Below are 15,385 nucleotides of genomic sequence, written 5' to 3' on the forward strand. Positions count from 1 at the left end.
TAAGCCATGTTCATGTTGAATGCCAGGCTAGTTTGAGGCACCAGTTGGCCTACTCTTTCTCCTATTTTTTTTGTATTCTTGATTTTAATTTTGCAAGACAATAGACAATAGGTGCAGGAGTAGGCCATTCAGCCCTTCAAGCCAGCACCGCCATTCAATGTGATCATGGCTGATCATCCCCAATCAGTAACCCGTTCCTGCCTTCTCCCCATATCCCCTGACTCCACTATTTTTAAGAGCCCTATCTAGCTCTCTCTTGAAAGCATCCAGAGAATTCCACAGACTCACCACTCTCTGTGAGAAAAAGTGTTTCCTCGTCTCCGTTCTAAATGGCTTACTCCTTATTCTTAAACTGTGGTCTACTCAGGACATTCACAAAAATGAATGATTTTTCCAGTGCTCTGGCTAAGATTTTTTGTAACAATAAAAATATTTCATTGCATTAAGATGAGTTTAGGGATGAAAGGTGCTCAAGAATGAATTATAACCTGCTCTCAATTTGGGATTGAACAATCTCAAATCTATACATAACTTAAAACTCTGATCTTGTTATCTTCTGGTTCGGCATTCTATTTGCGCAAAAACAGTTCACGATAGCACTACGATTCTTCGTCAGTTCACTCGCTGTTCTCCTGTGCTGCGATTGCACCAAGTTTTTTTCCGATCGGTTGAATGTCGTAAACGGTATTGGGGGTTCAGTATTGATGTGGATAGAGAACTGGCTGGCAAACAGGAAGCAAAGAGTAGGAGTAAACGGGTCCTTTTCACAATGGCAGGCAGTGACTAGTGGGGTACCGCAAGGCTCAGTGCTGGGACCCCAGCTATTTACAATTTATATTAATGATCTGGATGAGGGAATTGAAGACACTAAGCTGGGGGGCAGTGTTAGCTGTGAGGAGGATGCTAGGAGACTGCAAGGTGACTTGGATAGGCTGGGTGAGTGGGCAAATGTTTGGCAGATGCAGTATAATGTGGATAAATGTGAAGTTATCCACTTTGGTGGCAAAAACAGGAAAGCAGACTATTATCTAAATGGTAGCCGATTAGGAAAAGGGGAGATGCAGCGAGACCTGGGTGTCATGGTACACCAGTCATTGAAAGTACGCATGCAGGTGCAGCAGGCAGTGAAGAAAGCGAATGGTATGTTAGCTTTCATAGCAAAAGGATTTGAGTATAGGAGCAGGGAGGTTCTACTGCAGTTGCACAGGGTCTTGGTGAGACCACACCTGGAGTATTGCGTACAGTTTTGGTCTCCAAATCTGAGGAAGGACATTATAGCCATAGAGGGAGTGCAGAGAAGGTTCACCAGACTGATTCCTGGGATGTCAGGACTTTCATATGAAGAAAGACTGGATAGACTTGGCTTATACTCGCTAGAATTTAGGAGATTGAGAGGGGATCTTATAGAAACGTACAAAATTCTTATGGGGTTGGACAGGCTAGATGCAGGAAGATTGTTCCCGATGTTGGGGAAGTCCAGGACAAGGGGTCACAGCTTAAGGATAAGGGGGAAATCCTTTAGGACCGAGATGAGAAGAAACTTTTTCACACAGAGAGTGGTGAATCTCTGGAACTCTCTGCCACAGAGGGTAGTTGAGGCCAGTTCATTGGCTATATTTAAGAGGGAGTTAGATGTGGCCCTTGTGGCTAAAGGGATCAGGGGGTATGGAGAGAAGGCAGGTACGGGATACTGAGTTGGATGATCAGCCATGATCATATTGAATGGCGGTGCAGGCTCGAAGGGCCGAATGGCCTACTCCTGCACCTATTTTCTATGTATCTATGTAAAAGTTAGCGAGGTTTAAAAATCTTAAAAAACGCGTGTGCACAGATCGATCCCTTCACCTGCCAGTCAGCGCTGCGCGGATTAGTCTCTTCACCTGTCACTCCCCGGAACGGTCTGCCACTTCCTGCACCATTACTGGAGCTGAGGATGGCCGGCGGAGGTTTACAACCGGACTTTCAGAGGGACCCGAAGCAGCCCAGCCCAGCCCCAAGTAAGCCAGCCCCAAGCAAGCCAGCCCCAAGCCAGCCAGCCCCAAGCAAGCCCCACCCCAAACAGCCCCGCCCCAAGCACCCCTGCCCCAAGCAGCCCCACGTCAGAGACCCTGCCCAGCCCAGCCCAGCGTGGGAGACCCAGACCAGCCCAGAGTCGGAGACCCAGCCCAGTCGGGAGACCCAGCCCAGCCTGGAGTCGGAGATGTCGCCAATCGGTGGTGGAGACTCTGATCCCAGTGGAGGAGAACGACCAGCGACCAGCGCCCGCTATGAGTCCCCAATTCCAGCCACTAACCCTCTGGTCCCCCTCACTGGCTCCTTCCCCCCTCCCCCGTGATGCCCCCTCTCCCCCCATGGCTCTTCCCCTGTCTTTTCTCCGAGCTCACTCCTCCCGCCCACACATCCCTCTCCCCTCACAAATCTCCCTGCCCACACAACCCCCCGCCCACACACCCTCCGACCACACACCCCTGCCCACACAACCCCCCGCCCACAGACACCCTCCGCCCACAAACACACACACCCCGCCCACACACACACCCCTCGCCCACACCCACCCACCCCCCCCCCCCACACACACACATACCCCCCACACACACATACCCCCCACATGCTGTGCGTTTGGGACTCACAGCGGGCGTTGGGCGCTCTCCTCCACCGGGATCAGACTCTCCGCTTTCCGTTTGGCGACATCTCCGACTCCACGCCGGGCCGCGCCGGCCGGGCGGCTTCCGTTCCCTCCGAAAATTGTGTCCGGTTGGAGACCTCCAACGGCCACCCGCAGCGTCCCTCAGCTCCAGTAAAGACGCGATGGCGCAGGAAGGGGCAGACCGTCCCGGGGAGTGACAGGAGAAGAGACCAATCCGCGCGGCGCTGACCTGCAGGAGAGGAGATCGATCTGCGCACACGTGGCTTTTACGATTTTTAAACCTTGCTAAATTTTACAATATATTACCGATCGGAACAAAACTTGTTGCACTCACAGCACAGGAGAATGGTGAGTGAGCTGACAAAAAATCGAAGCTCTATCGGGTACCGTTTTTGTGCAAATAGAAAAAACGCACAAACTGGAAGAGCGCAAGATCAGAGTTTTAGTTATGTATAGATAGATAGATAGATAGATAGATAGATAGATAGATAGATAGATAGATAGATAGATAGATAGATAGATAGATGTTTACATGTATACATGGATGGATGTTTACATGGATGGATGGATGGATGGATGGATGGATGGATGGATGGATGGATGGATGGATGGATGGATGGATGGATGGATGGATGGATGGATGGATGGATGGACGGACGGACGGACGGACGGACGGACGAACGGGCGGACGGACGGACGGATGGACACATACCCCATTCTCTTTCTTCGCTGAAATTGAGTATGCACACATATCTGCCTGATATATTGAGGCCAATGCTAATACCAAATGTATTGATGGATTCATCCTCGGTGACAAACTAAGATGTAACACCAATTTTCTAAGTGCATGCTGTTGGCAGGGAACATTACCCATTCAATATCAGAAATTAGCTGGCACTATGATTTCTCAATGTGCAGCGGCTACTTACAAATCAGACTCAATCAATGTATTCAAATTGATATAAATGCAAGGTCCACAATGAGGTAGATCAAGATGACGCGGCCCTGTCCAGTCGCCGCCGTGGCAGCTCCGCGAAAACTGTGCGTGTTTTTAACTTTCATGTTCTTTTTTAACTTATGTCTAAGCTCTAACTCCCTAGTACTAATGAAGTATGGCAGGGAAACCCTCTTAAATCTAAACTCCAGCGTAAATGGAGACTTTTTAAACGCTGTACTTACCGATTCAGCGTGGCCAGCAGAGATCAACAGAGTGCGCCACGGCAACAACAATGGGAGCGCAGGTACAAGGAAAACCCAGAGAAAACATCGGGGTAAGGGGGGGGGGGGGGGGGGGGGGGGGATTCGGAATAGACTGAGAGCCCGAGCCTTTCATCCTCCTCTGCCTAGCATTCTTCTGGCGAACGTCCAGTCCCTGGAAAACAAGTTGGATGACCTCAGGGCGAGGGTCAGATTCCAGCGGGACATAAGGGACTGCTTGACCGAAACATGGCTGACCTCGCTGATTCCGGATCAGGTAATCTGCCCAACCGAGTCCTTCACTGTCTACCGTGCTGACAGAACAGAAGCATCTGGGAAATCCAAGGGTGGAGGAGTCTGCTTCATAACCAATAACAACTGGTGCAACCCTGGAAATATCAATTCCTGCTCACCGGACCTGGAGCATCTGACGATCTCATGCTGCCCATTCTACCTTCCCTGGGAGTTCGGCTCAGTGATCATCACAGTCGTCTACATTCCACCGCAGGCGGACACCGGCGTGGCACTATCGGCCCTACACAATGTGCTATGTTGACATCAAAACAAGAACCTGGATGCGGCTATGGTGGCGGCTGGAGATTTTAATGAATCAAATCTCAAGATGGTCATGCCGAACTTCTACTAACACATCACGTGTACCACCAGGGGGAAAAGAACATTGGACCACTGCTAGACGCCGTTCCGGAAGGGCTACAAGGCCGTTTCACTCCCTGCCCTAGGAAAATCTGACCATGCTGCCATTTTCCCGCTGCCGGAGTATAAACAGAGGATAGTTCGTGAAACGGCAGTGACGAGAGACGTAAAGCTGTGGTCACCAGTCAGAGGCCATGTTGCAGGATGCACTGACAGATGTCGACTGGACTATGTTCCAAGCAAGTTCCAGTGACGTAGTGCGTTCGCGGAAGCAGTCAAGGACTTCATCGCAACAATAACCGACATCGTCCCCACGGTCAAGGTTAGCACCTTTCCGAATCAAAAACCCTGGGTAGACAGGTCCGTTCGTGTTGCCTTGAATGCTCGCACCGCTGCCTACAACTCTGGCCCGGCATCCGGAAAAAATGGACGTATACAAGGTAGAGTCCTACCGACTGCGAAGGGCGGTGAATGATGCAAAAAGGAGGTACAGGGACAAAATTTTGTTAGTCTTCTGAAGAAGTAGAGGCATTGGTGTGTTTTCTTCGCTGCAGCTTTATGTGATTAGTCCAGAACGAGTTATTTGTGATACTTACGCTTAGGAACTTGAAGCTGTCGATCTTATCCACTTTGGCACCATTGATGCTACACCACCTTGCTTCCTGAAGTCAATAACTTGTTCCCTGGTTTTCTATCTCATTGCACATGAATAAAATCCAATAACAACAAACATGACACAAAGAATTACAATAAGAGGTATATTTCTGATATTCTTTGATTATTTTTGAGATCTATAAATAGAACAGCCTTCCACAAACTTGTGCAATGCAACCTAATTTGACTAATAAATTTTGGTTTTCATTTAAAACTACGATTATCTATTTTTGCAGTGATTTATGCCATAATAATATGTTCACACTACTACCATGCCTTTAAAATCAGTTTTTGGACCTTGTGGGATGTCTTTCTAACTTGTAAATATCATTGCACTCCCACAAATATATATTACTCCTCTTACGTTCAATGCCCAATAACATTTAAAGCAGCCATATTTCGTGACAGGCTTGACTTTGAGTCAGTACGTGAAAGTGAAAGTTTTATCTTAATCAATTCACAATGAGTTTCAAACAGTGAGGCAAATGCAATCTGTGACAGGAATGCAATTGAAACAGGTGCCAATTCTATGTAGAAGCAAGGAATTGCAAATGCAGGTTACCAAAAAAGACACAAAGTGCTTGATTAACTCAGTGGGTCAGGCAACATCTTTGGGGAACATCGATTGATGACGTTTTGGTTTGGGACCTTTGTTCAAACCAATGTTGTAGGGGGGAGAAAGCTGAGAGGTGGGGGCAGAGAAAGCCTGACAAGTGATAGGTGGATACAGATGAAGGGGGGGAGTTGATTGCTAAATGTTTGGACAAAGGCCAGAGATGAAATGACAAAAAGTGTGAGGTAGGATAGAGGAGACACAAAATGTGAAGCCAGAGAAGGAATATAGGTGGAAGTGGATGGGCGAATGGGGGGGGGATGAAAAAGGAGAAATGGGTGCACATGAAAACCTGCCAGCGGGATAGGGCTGCGGTCAGATCCAGGCTCTGAGGAAGGTAGAGGGCAGGCTACACCATTAACAGAGGTCACATGCAAACTAGAGGAATAGGTACATGGTTCCTGGAAAGTGGCGTCATAGGTAGATTGGGTGATTAAAAGGCTGTTGGCACATTGATCTTCATCAGTCAGAGCATTTAGAATGAAAGTTGGGAGGTCATGTTACAATTGTATAAGACATTGTGAGGCCACATTTAGAGTATTGTGTTCAGTTTTTGTCTCCATGGCATCAGAAAGATGTTGTCAAGCTGGAAAGGGTGCAGAGGAGATTTACAAGGATCTTGCCAGGACTCGAGGGCCTGAGCTATAGGGAGAGGCTGAGCAGGCTAGGACTTTATTCTTTGAAGCACAAGAGGATGAGGGGTGATCTTATAGAGGTGTACAAGATCATGAGAGGGATAGATCAGGCAGAGTATTTTGCCCATAGTAGGGGAATTGAGAACCAGAGGACAGAGGTTTAAAGTGAGGGGGAAAAAATGTAATAAGAACCTGAGGGCTAACTTCTTTACACAAAGGGTGGTGGGTGTCTGGAACGGGCTGCAGGAGGAGTTAGATGAAGCAGGTACTATCGCTACACTTAAGAAACATGTAGACAGGTACATGGATAGGATAGGTCTAGATGGCTATGGGCTAAATGCAGGCAGGTGGGACTAATGTAGGACATGTTCGTCGGCGAGGGTAGTTTGGGCTGAAGGACCTGTTTCCACGCTCTATGACTCTATGAACTGCACCTCATATTCTGCTTGAGTAGCTTACAACCCAATGGTATAAACATTACATTCTCCAATTTTTGGTAACTAACCACCCCCCTCCTCTGTTCCCTCCCCCCCCCCCCCCCCCTCTCTTCACTGTGCCCAACTGGATATGTACCCATTTCTCCCCTCCCATACCCTTCCACCTATAATCCTTCCTCTGAATTCACATGCCATGCTTCTTCTCTCCTTATCTCACAGAATGCCTTTCATCTCTTGCTTTTGTCCAACCATTGGCCCAGCAAAATCCCCTTCAACTGTATCTACCTATAACTTGCCAGGCTTTCTCCTACCGCCACCTCTCTTCCAGCTTTCTCCTCACTACCACAATCAGTCTGAAGAAGGGTCTCAACCCAAAACATCACTTACCCATGTACTCCAGAGACTGCTAAATCTATCTCATCTGTCACCTTAATGTACTGGTGCCATTTTTATTGAATTGTTAGAGAGCAAGGTTAATATGGCTTTTCGGAAATAATGGCTCTTAAGAACTCTTCAAGAGACCATTGAGATCAACACTAAAAGCAGAATTAAGAAGCCATTAGCTTTGTCAACAAATAACATAAGTATCCCGTAAACCAGCCCTGGTATCTGATCAGCCCAGGTGACAAGTAAGAAGAGCATTCTATCTTTTGCCTTTCTAGGCTTAACTGTAACTGATCAATGAAGTGCTGTATATTTTGACACCCTTCCTTATAGTTTGCGTCCTTGGCAATCTCGGTACAATATGCAAACTTAGTAACCAACCCATCTACATTTACGTCCAAGTCATTTATGAATACATACAGTATTATCAAGTCACTCTTAAGCCCATGCATCTTAATCTTCTGGATCAGCCTATCTTAGAGGACTTTATCAAATGCCTACCAAAATCCATATAGACAACATCCACTGCCAAATCCTCATCTATCACCCTTGTCACCTTTATCACATGCCTACAATTCCCTGGATTCACCCTACTTCCCTTCTTAAACAAATGAACAGTAATTTCATCTCCAGTCCCCCGGGACCTTGCCTGTGGTTGGAGAAGATGCAAAGAACTTTGCAAGGCTTCTCCTCTCTTGCCTCTCATTGAACTGGGATATATCCCATCAGGTCCTGGGGATTATTCCACCTTAATACTCTTCTAGAACACCAGCACAACTGCTGTAATTTTACTAAATTATTTATTGTATTTTAACTTTTCAATCTACTGGACACAGTTTTTTTATCTGTGAGTTCACTGCACTTAAATGGACACCAAGTCTATTTATTTCAATGGAGTTATAGCTACAAGTATACGCTGAATCATTTTAATGGGAATTAAAGGCTTTTGTGTTTTTAATGATTTAATATATTTATTATTAAATTAAGTGTTCTAATTTAAAGACATTTTTGATAATGTTAATATTTTAATATAGGGGAATAAATCATTTTCCTGAATGATTTTAGAAACATAGAAACATAGAAATTAGGTGCAGGAGTAGGCCATTCGGCCCTTCGAGCCTGCACCGCCATTCAATATGATCATGGCTGATCATCCAACTCAGTATCCCGTACCTGCCTTCTCGCCATACCCTCTGATCCCCTTAGCCACAAGGGCCACATCTAACTCCCTCTTAAATATATCCAATGAACTGGCCTCGACTACCCTCTGTGGCAGGGAGTTCCAGAGATTCACCACTCTCTGTGTGAAAAAAGTTCTTCTCATCTCGGTTTTAAAGGATTTCCCCCTTATCCTTAAGCTGTGACCCCTTGTCCTGGACTTCCCCAACATCGGGAGCATTCTTCCTGCATCTAGCCTGTCCAACCCCTTAAGAATTTTGTAAGTTTCTATAAGATCCCCTCTCAATCTCCTAAATTCTAGAGAGTATAAACCAAGTCTATCCAGTCTTTCTTCATAAGACAGTCCTGACATCCCAGGAATCAGTCTGGTGAACCTTCTCTGCACTCCCTCTATGGCAATAATGTCCTTCCTCAGATTTGGAGACCAAAACTGTACGCAATACTCCAGGTGTGGTCTCACCAAGATCCTGTACAACTGCAGTAGAACCTCCCTGCTCCTGTACTCAAATCCTTTTGCTATGAAAGCTAACATACCATTCGCTTTCTTCACTGCCTGCTGCACCTGCATGCCCACTTTCAATGACTGGTGTACCATGACACCCAGGTCTCGCTGCATCTCCCCTTTTCCTAGTCGGCCACCATTTAGATAATAGTCTGCTTTCCTGTTTTTGCCACCAAAATGGAGAACCTCACATTTATCAACATTATACTGCATCTGCCAAACATTTGCCCACTCACCCAGCCTATCCAAGTCACCTTGCAGTCTCCTAGCATCCTCCTCACAGCTAACACTGCCCCCCAGCTTAGTGTCATCCGCAAACTTGGAGATATTGCCTTCAATTCCCTCATCCAGATCATTAATATATATTGTAAATAGCTGGGGTCCCAGCACTGAGCCTTGCGGTACCCCACTAGTCACTGCCTGCCATTGTGAAAAGGACCCGTTTACTCCTACTCTTTGCTTGTTATTTTGATTGTTAGGGTCAGTCAGAGACCGGGACTGCTTTTACAGCTGGTAAAGCTGGGCATGTAGAATAGCTAGTGAAGAAAGGTGACTTCATTTATTTGGATTAGGTTGTCAGTGTTGATATGAGGGTATTGCTCCACACCCATAAAATGATAATTGGTGGTAATCATTATGGAACCATCATGAGTGGAATCAATTTGGATTTTTTTTTAGGCCGACATTTATGCCTGTAATTTATATCAGAATGCAAAGAGAACCAAAACAACCAGTCATTTTATAAATTCACTCACAGAATAAGTGGTGGTCTCCAACCTACATATCACCACTTCAGATCAGATCAGATCAGATTCAAAATTAAATTGAATCTGATCTGATCTGATCTGAAGTAGTGATATGTAGGTTGGAGACCATGGGTTGATGCAACAAGAAATACTTACAGAGTTGCAACATGGGGGGAAATTTCTGTGCATTTAATGCTGACTGTTTAGCCCTTTAGAGCTGAATTAGAAACTGCTGACAATATTGATATTGAATAATAGAAAGAATATCAAAGTAATGATGTTCAGATTTTCAACAAACAATTTCAGACAATATTCTGGAAAAGTCTTTTCAGCTAAACTGGAGATGTATGGATTTGGAGGCGAGACTTTAAGAAAGACATTTTGCAAGGCAGCCATTGTGATAAAGTATACATTCACGAACTGGCAGGAAAAGACAAATGGTCCCTTGAAGAGGTTCATGCTGGAGCCAATAATAGCTACTTTGATATTGATCCCATGTTGCTTTGGAACACCAATTCTAAGTATTGATTCTGTCCTCCAAGAACCTCCTATTGCTTACCACATCAGAACCTGGGAGATGTTGGAGTGATGCCAGATTGAAAATCACAAACAAGTTACTGGGAACATGTATAAATCAGCATTAACCAGATTTCATTATCAGAAGCATGCTGGAAATTAATGGATCCTACCTTTCCCATTGATAAAGATAATGGTTGGTGTTCTGATGCCCTCTTGGAGAGTAATATTCTAGCTCGGACAAAGATGGTGACTCCTTGATTTAAAAATTTATTGGAGATTAGATGGGCAGGAAATGTAACCATCTTGAATTAACTAATAGCACCAAAGTTGGTGGATTGTTTAAGAAGGAACTGCAGATGTTGGAAAATCGAAGGTAGACAAAAATGCTGGAGAAACTCAGCGGGTGAGGCAGCATCTATGAAGCGAAGGAAATAGGCGATGTTTCGGGTCGAGACCCTTCTTCAGACTGATGTGGGGGTGGGAAGAAGAAAGGAAGAGACGGAGACAGTGGGTTGTGGGAGAGCTGGGAGGCGAAAGAAGGAGAAGGCAGGGACTACCTGAAATTGGAGAAGTCAATGTTCATACCGCTTGGGTGTAAACTACCCAAGCGAAATATGAAGTGCTGCTCCTCCAATTTACGGTGGGCCGCACTCTGGCCATGGAGGAGGCCCAGGACAGTAAGGTCGGATTCGGAATGTGAGGGGGAGTTGAAGTGCTGAGACACCGGAAGATCAGGTTGGTTATTGTGAAGTTGGTGGATTAATTACTTCAATTTCCATCAGTAAACATGACAAACAGATGCATTAGGCATTGGATTGTGTTAAGAAAAGATACAATTCAGGAAAACTCTCCTGGGTAACTGGAGTCTCCTAACGCATTCTTTCTCAGATGAATCTAAAAAAATGGATCCTAGCTAAATAAAATTTGTACACCAGGCATGGATTCCTCCTACTGTTGTGCTCGAAAAGGGCCCATCCATTATTTCATGTCTCCTCCTTTTATTTGCCTCTTTTTTCATTCATATATGATGACGGCAGTGGAAATGTAAAAGTAGCATAGAATAAAGTTAAGAAATCCCACAACAACTAATCAGCACTTTCTCACTTATAACCAGCTTGTTGATGCCGAATTTGTGATTTATAGGGACCATGCAACTCCAGACCTCAGCCACAAGTAAGGTGAGAATGACCACATTGAGCTGAAGACTTGAATGAGTGTAACATCAAAGAGCCCTGGTAAAACTTCATCATGAGAAAACACTTCATTGATGGATTTGAACACACAAAGAAAGTGTCAGTGGATTTGGAGGCCCCTTTTGCTAGTATCACTCGAGCAGCTCTTCCGGGTAGTATTCTTGGCTCAACCATGTTCCATCAACAATATGTTATCTACCAGCTTGACTCTCACATTTCTAAATCACCCACAAGAAGAACAAGGGTTTCAGATGAATAGGAACATCACTAACTATGTTTCAATACAATTTGTGCACTGACCTGATTTGGAAATATACTGTCAATCCCTCACTGTCACTATGTTTAAATTATGAAATTTTTACCTTGCGTATGACCAGTTTCAAAGAAAGACGTCTCATTGCCACTTTCGGAAGGGCAGCTAGAACTGCTGGATTTGTCAGTGATGCAAAGATATCCCAAAAGCATGTACAGTATTTAAAAACTGTTCATTGTGGTGGAACATTAAACCAGCAACAAAAGGAAGTAAAACACAAAAAGCTGGAGTAACTCAGCGGGTCAGACAGCATCTCTAGAGAAAAGGAATAGGTGACGTTTTGGGTCGAAACCCTTCCTCAGAGTGAGAGTCAGGGGAAAGGGAAATGAGAGATATAGACAGTGATGTAGAGAGATATAGAACAAATTGGACAGGTTGGGGTAGTGGGCAGATGCATGGCAGATGAAGTTTAATGCGGATAAATGTGAGGTTATCCACTTTGGTAGCAAAAACAGGAAGGCAGATTACTATCTAAATGGTGTCAAGTTGGGAAAAGGGGAAGTACAACGGGATCTGGGGCTCCTTGTACAGTCTATGAAAGTGAGCATGCAGGTACAGCAGGCAGTGAAGAAAGCGAATGGCATGTTGGCTTTTATAACAAGAGGAATCGAATATAGGAGCAAAGAGGTCCTTCTGCAGTTGTACAGAGCCCTAGTGAGACCACACCTGGAGTATTGTGTGCAGTATTGGTCCCCTAATTTGAGGAAGGACATTCTTGCTATTGAGGGAGTGCAGCGTAGGTTTACAAGGTTAATTCCCAGGATGGCAGGACTCTCATTTGCTGAGTGAATGGAGCAGCTGGGCTTGTACACTCTGGAGTTTAGAAGGATGAGAGGGCATCTCATTGAAACATATAAGATTTTTAAGGGCTTGGACACGCTAGAGGCAGGAAACATGTTCCCGATGTTGGAGGAATCCAGAACCAGGGGCCACAGTTTAAGAATAAGCAATTTAGAACGGAGACGAGGAAACACTTTTTCTCACAGAGAGTGGTGAGTCTATGGAATTCTCTGCCTCAGAGGGCGATGGAGGCAGGTTCTCTGGATGCTTTCAAGAGAGAGTTAGATAGGGCTCTTAAAAATAGCAGAGTCAGGGGATATGGGGAGAAGGCAGGAACGGGGTACTGATTGGGGATGATCAGCAATGATCACATTGAATGGCGGTGCTGGCTCGAAGGGCCAAATGGCCTACTCCTGCACCTATTGTCTATTGTCAAATTAATGAAAAAGGTCTCCCTCAATAGTCGTGGTGCCTCACAACTTAAGTGTTAAAAGTTGTATCTACTATCAGCCCTACGGGCCAAATACTGTATATTATAAATCCTGGCTTCCTCCAAACATCCCCAGAATCAATGAAGACTGCTTTCAGTTAAAATATTTAACTTCAAATTATTACATCAAATGGTGCATATCCAGACAACCCTGGTTGTGCTATATTTATTACTTATTTTTCCTATTTTGTGAACTTGAGTTGAAATGGATTGCTGCTTTGAGCCTGTGCTGCGTAGAATAAATCTTAATTAGTGACTTTCACAAATAAATGAGAACGTTTATTTCAATGCTGAAGGCTCCATATAATATTCTCCAATGTGTGGCGCCACCGCAGTGGCTGCCTCGCCAGCAGCTGTTAGTCCTTTCACCCTTTTTGTTACTTTTATTGTGTCTAAATGTATGTTTTAATGTTTCTCAGCATGTCTTATGTGCGGGGTGGTGGTGGGGGAATAGGGGGAAACCGTTTCCCAGTCACTTACCTGGACGGAGATGCGTCTTGTTTCTGTGTCGCATCTTCATCCCCCTCGCGGCCTACCAACTGGATCGCCAGTGTTGGAGCTCCGCCCAGCTCGGCCTGTGGGCTTCGGAAGCTTCGGTCTCAGGTAAGAAGCGGCCGATTCGGAAACTCGTAGCCGCAGAGTGTGTTCCGAAATGTTCCAATGCCGGAGTTTCAATCATCCCGGCGAGAGGGCCTGTACATCGGGCCGTCCATAGCGGCGACTGGAGGGTTCAAATGCCCTGACCACGGATGAATAAAGAGGAAGATGACTGAACTTTATTGCCTTCTATCACAGTGGGAAACGTTGATTCCGTTGTGGTGGATGTTTATGTTAATCTCTATTATGTATTGTGTTCTTTTTATTTGTATGGCTGTACGGTAACTCAAATTTCACTGTACCGATTGGTGCATGTGACAATAAATGTGAACTTTAACTTGAACTTGAATTAATATGTATTCACAAATGACTTGGACGTTAATGTAGACGGGTTGGGTACTAAGTTTGCAGATGATACCGAGATTTCCAGGGACGCAAACTATAAGGAAGGTTGTCTAAATGTACAGCACTTTATTGATCAGCTACAGAAATGGGTGAAAAAATGATGGATGGAGTATTATCCAAGCAAGTGTAAGGTATTGCACTTTGGGAGATCGAATGCATGGGGAATATGCAATTAATGGCATGTCCCTTAAGATGTGCAGAGTAATGTTGGGGTCCAAGTCCATAACTCCCCGAGAGATGCAACACAGGTAGATAAAGTAGTAAAGAAGGCATATTGTATGCTTGTTTTCATAGGTCAGGGCATTGGGTATAAGAGACAGGAAGTCATGATGCAGCGTTATAGGAGTTTGATTAGACCACATTTATTGCGTGAAGTTCTGGTCGCCGCGTTACAGGAAGAATGTGGAAGCTTTGGAAAGAATGCAGAGGAAGTTTACTAGAATGATAGACACAAAAAGCTGGAGGAACAAAGATGCTGCCTGTCCCGCTGAGTTACTCCAGCTTTTTGTGTCTATCGTCAGTTTAAACCAGCAACTGCAGTTCCTTTCTACACTTTACTGGAATGTTGCCTGGATTCGAGGGCATTATTGACAGAGAGAGCCGAGGCAGACTTGGATGTTTTCTCCGGAACACCAGAGGTTGCAAGGAGACCTGATAGAAGTATGTAATATTTTGAGAGGCAGAATGGAAATATGAAATGCTAGAGGGCATAGTATGAAGGAGAGAGGGGCAAAGTTTAGAGAAGATTTTCAGGGCAAGCTTTTTTTTACACTGAGGGTGGAGAGTGCCTGAAATGTGTTGCTGTGGGTGTTGATGGAGACTGATACGACAATGGCATTTAAGAGACTTTTGGATAAGCACATGGATATGCAGTGAATGGAGGGATATGGATTATGTGCAGGGTAATAAGGGTTGGTGTTGGCACAGACATTGTGGGCTGTTCCTGTGCTGTACTATTCCATGTTCTACTTCATTATAAATGGTGTCACCTCACAACAGCATGCAAACTAATACTTCTCTTTTCTGACAGGATATTGTTTTGTAGTGTTCATTTTCTTAGGATTTTTTTTGCCAAAGTGAGGTTATAATTGTAGTTTATGTGATCTTTCATCATATTTCCCTTTTTTTGTTCCTGTTGATTGTCTGTCCAATTGAATATGTTGTGTGACAGCAATTCATTAATGCCCTTGCATTTATCTTATTTCACTTTGTGAAATACCATTTTAAATGTTGAACTGGAAATCAACACTTCATACTGTAATCAAGTTAAGTAATGCATACAGAGGTATAAGTAGAAAGAGCATTGAGGTTTCACGTATTCATGGAACAACTACATACTGAATGCAATGTTGTAAACTTGTATTCCTCCAATAAGGTTATGGGGTCAATTTAGAGACCACAATGATAACACATCAGATAATAGTTTGGGATTGTTCTGGA

This window comes from Amblyraja radiata, chromosome 3 (assembly GCF_010909765.2).
Source record: "Amblyraja radiata isolate CabotCenter1 chromosome 3, sAmbRad1.1.pri, whole genome shotgun sequence".
NCBI classification, from domain to species: domain Eukaryota; kingdom Metazoa; phylum Chordata; class Chondrichthyes; order Rajiformes; family Rajidae; genus Amblyraja; species Amblyraja radiata.